Genomic DNA, 4,580 nt, shown 5'->3' on the forward strand with positions numbered 1-4,580 from the left:
CCACCGACGTTATTGGTCATGCTGGAAAAGGAGTGGCTATTAGTTTTGAAGATGGCTCATAGGAAGCATTTCATGGAGATAATTCCATTTGGTCCTCACAATAGCCCAGGATACTGATGGGAAAGAAAAGGACAACAAGCTTCAGGAGGGGAGGATGGCCTGCCCAAGGCCACACAACTGGATCCAGACAGTGTGATGATGCCAGCTAGACTACGCAATCTATGCCCTATGTGTTAGACTGCAGACTCTGACCACCTATCTCCCTTCCCAGAAATCAGGCCAGGCCCTCTGCAGCCTCTTTTTCTGGACAGAGTTGATAAAGTAAGCTGTGGTCTCATGAGTCTTACAAAAGGGTTCAGTTCGTACCCTCCTGCTGGCAGCTGTGAACTTTCCAGCCTCCCTGATGTCTAGAACAAGGACAGCCTTGAACTACAACTTCACTTATCTAATGCCTTCCTGCCTTGTGATTCCTAGCACATAGGGCCAGGCTAGATAGATCACACAGTGCAAAGCTTGTCCTTGTGTCCCTCAAAAACTGTAAGACTCAGAAACTCCCTTTGTCCTCTGGAATTGAAGGGAAGGTACACTCTCTTCAAAGCCCCAATCAGTGTGGTAGCCAGTGGCTATGATATGATATCTCTCCTGATATTTTGGGAATTAAAAGGTCTGTTCTCTTCAGAACCTCCCGTGATGCTGTACATGGAGCTATGTCTCCTAACACTAGTCTACTCTGAGATCTTAGTCAAGGCTGCTTATAACTCTCCTTAAAGTTCTGGGAAGGGTAATTCCCTATTGATTCCTTTCTACATGCCTCTATTAACTTCTAACAGTGTAGTGGTTGGAATGAACTCCCAGATTCACAGAATAAGGACTTTTCCATGTTGGGTAAAGTTGATTTACCCTTCTTCTTCAAAATTTCTACAAGCTTTCCTAACCTGTTACCCAGTAAGAGTTTTTCTTCCTTGTGCTGGGGGTAAGGTAGGTGGGGAAAAAGCTTCTGTAGCCTACCAGAAGCCCTGGGTTTGATCCTCAACACTCTCTAAAAATGTGATGGTGGAGATATATACAGACCTGTGATCTTCTACTTCAGAAGTGGAAGCTGGAGGACCAGGACTTCAGGCTCTTGCTTGTTCTCACCTGGGTGGGCTGCCTGAAAGCCTGTCTCTGAACAGCAAAAGAACTTCCCTTTTTTGTTCCTGGGTCAGTTATACTTGTGAGATAGATAGAATACACACACACACACACACACACACACACACACACACACACACACACACACGGTGCATCAGAGGCTCAGAAGGACTTAGTCAAGGGGTTACACAGTTTTTTGTGGCAATACCAACCTTGAACCCAGCAGTGGCTGGGTCCCTGCCTGGAACCTCACTGCAGCACTGGCTTTCTAGAATGCTCTTTTGTCTTAAGAAAAAAATATTTTGAATTGTGTGTGTGTGTGTGTGTGTGTGTGTGTACACACACACGTGTGCATAGGTGCACATGAGTGTAGGTGTCCTCAGAATTGAGGGATGTTCTCAGAATTGAGGAGTATCAGAACCCCTGGAACTGAAGTTAAAGACAGTTGTAGGTTGCCTGATGCAAGTGCTATCTCTCTAGCTCTGTACAGTATTTTTACAAACACATTTCTGAACCCCTGGAGCTCTGGATTCCCACTAGACCCCACAGGTGGAGCCCCCCTTTCTCTGTATAAACTCTGTAATCACACAATGCTGAGTGAGAATCCTGATCATTCTGTGGTTTTTGGCAAATGGTCTTTCCACTGAACTTTGATATTCAAAGACAAAGTCAGGAATGAAGTGTATTCCTTTAATCCTAATGCTGGAGAGGCTTAATATACTTAATTGTTTATCTCTTGGGATAATGACATGGTATCAAGTTGGTCAGTGCATGAACAACACTTAGCTTGGTACCCAGGACACACACTGAGTGACAGCAAGTCCCTGCCCCCCGATCCTTCTCTCCTCTACTGTCCCTGTCTCTCTCTCTGGGACCAGCCTTCCTGGATTAGCAGTGTTTTTAGACAATAAGAATACCGGAGTAAAAACAGTCAGGGTCTCTACTCACATAGAGCTCATAGACTGGCTGAGTTAGGGTTTCTACTGTTGTTGTAAAGATCATAACCAAAAGCTATAACCTCTTAGGTAGGAGAGGGTTTGTTTCATCCTACACTTCCAGGTAACCTGGAGTCAAGAACTGATGCAATCAGTAGCTATGGGGGAATAAAAGAATAAGGCTTACTAGCTTGCCATGCATGGCTTACTCAGTATGCATTCTTATACTGTTGTAATTTTAAAAAAGCAGTATGAGAGAGAAAGACACCATGTGACAGAGCTCATGTGGAGGTTTTTTTGTTTTTGTTTTTGTTTTTTTTAAGGAAAAGGGAATGGAAAAGGGTGGGGGTGGGAGGGGGCTTGGCCTCTGGGGACAGGAGAGGCAGAAGAGAAGAAAAAGGCAGGAGGGAAGAGGGAGAGAGTGAAAAACAGAGAGAGAGAGAGAGAGAGAGAGAGAGAGAGAGAGAGAGAGAGAGAGAGAGAGAGAGAGAGAGAGGTGGGCAAGGCCCACCTTTTAAAAAGAAACATAGCAAATGTCAGGATCCCTAAGGCAGATCAGTACAGATGCCTGAATACCAATATTCCTCCCTTTTGTTTATTATATAACTGTTGATCTAGAAAGAAGTAACAGGTGAGGCAGAGATGAGGATGCTGTGTTCTTGAGACTACTTCCTGCAGACCTGGGTGTTGTTGTTCATCTTTGGGGGACCTGAGAGAGCTGGAGTGATGGCCACATTCTGGATAGTTTGCCATTTCATTTTACTGTCCAGGCTCTGGGTCAGGTGCTGCTTGCACATGGCAAATGCTCTGGGGTGCTGCTGATTCTCACCACCCGGACGTTTGGTAGTCCTGCGCCTCCAGCTCTATGGCTAACAGTTGGTAGTCCTGTAACAATAACTAATTAGTTGCTTGATCAGAGATTTTTTAATGCATCATTGGAGAAACATAGAAAAGAAATGGATGAAGCAGGGAGTGGTTGTTAAAGATAGGAGAACAAGGAGCGGGGTCAGGAAGGAAAGTGCCCACTTCCATAGGGGTTCCCAATCCAGTAGAAAGCAGATTTTGAAGCAATGAAAAAGAAAGAAAGTGGAGAATTCTTTCTCTGTTCCCCAACTGTCTGGTTCAAAGAATACCGAGGCCAGATTTGATTTAAAAGGAGTGGTCAGTGGGTCTCCAAAAGGCATCCCAATGGGATCGAGGAGGTATATGATACAGCTCCCAAGGATGAGGCAGAGGAGGATCAATGAGTGAGGTAGAGAAAGGAAATCCATAGGCCTGAATACACTGGCATCCCAGGGGTCCAGGGAGGGTCAGACTGAGTGGTCATGTAAGAACAGGGACCAAGGGCTGAGCCCTAGAGAGACACAGTCACCTGGTACCAGGACTTCAAGACAAGCCAGAAAGTGAGGAAAGGACTGTGCTAGAGAAAGGAAGTCTAGCATCCAGGTGGATAGCCCCGCCAGAGCTGCCAGTGAACGAGAAAGCAGATTTGTTGTGGGTGGAAGAGAGCAGATCAAAAAATAATATGTAAGGGATATTTGGGTCAGATCTTACTACAAAGGCAGATGAGTTTAGAAGCCCTTAAGTTGGGCACTGAGTGCAAAAGTTGGAGGTATAGATGGTGCCAAAGTTTCCATGAGTGAGGCAGATAAGTGAGACCCAAAGGTCTGTAATTCGTAGTGTCCCCGGAATTCAGAGAGTTATGTGGGATGTCCTTCTGTATATGTGTTGCTTTTATTGGTTGATGAATAAAGCTGTTTGGGCCAATGGCTTAGTAGAGTAAAGCCAGGGAAGAGATATATAGAGAGAGTAGGTGAAGGAGAAAGACACCAAAAACCCTTACCAGTAGGCCACAGAATTGTGGCAATACACAGATTAAAAGAAATGGGTTAATTTAAGATGTAAGAGTTAGTTAATAAGAAGCCTGAGCTAATAGGACAGACAGTGTAGTAATTAATATAGTTTCTGTGGGATTATTCGGGTCTAGGCAGTCGGGGAACAAGCATGCTATCTCTGTTTACAAGAGAGGGTCAATTTTGAGAAGGCGCAGGCTGCTTTGTGTTTTCTTCGTCAAACTTACAGATCAGGGGCCAAAAGGTGAGAAACCACATTGGAGAGACGAGTCCTCACTCATGAAAAATGGCCAGAGGTGGAGAAAAGGGGGGCTCACCAGTCATGCCAGTGTTAGATCCAGTTGGAGAAGCAAGGCTGTCTTATGTGGACCAGGTTCCAGGGTCCTGGTGTGCCTCAAACTACCGGCTGGTGGGAAGAAGTGCCAGGAGAGTCTCTCCTGGTCAGGAAACCAATGTTGTATACCAAAAAGCAGCACGAGAGAGAAATATGTGGAGGCTTTTCCTTTTTCTTTTTTTTTTTAATATTAAGGGAAAGGTCATGGAAAATGTTGGGAGGGGAGAGGAGAGACTGGCATCTGGGGACAGGAATGGCATAGAGTGAGAAAGAGGAAAAGAGGGAGAAACAGAGAGACAGGCAGAGAAGGTGCAGGGAGAGATAAAG

Source organism: Arvicola amphibius, chromosome 4, assembly GCF_903992535.2.
Source record: "Arvicola amphibius chromosome 4, mArvAmp1.2, whole genome shotgun sequence".
Taxonomy (NCBI): domain Eukaryota; kingdom Metazoa; phylum Chordata; class Mammalia; order Rodentia; family Cricetidae; genus Arvicola; species Arvicola amphibius.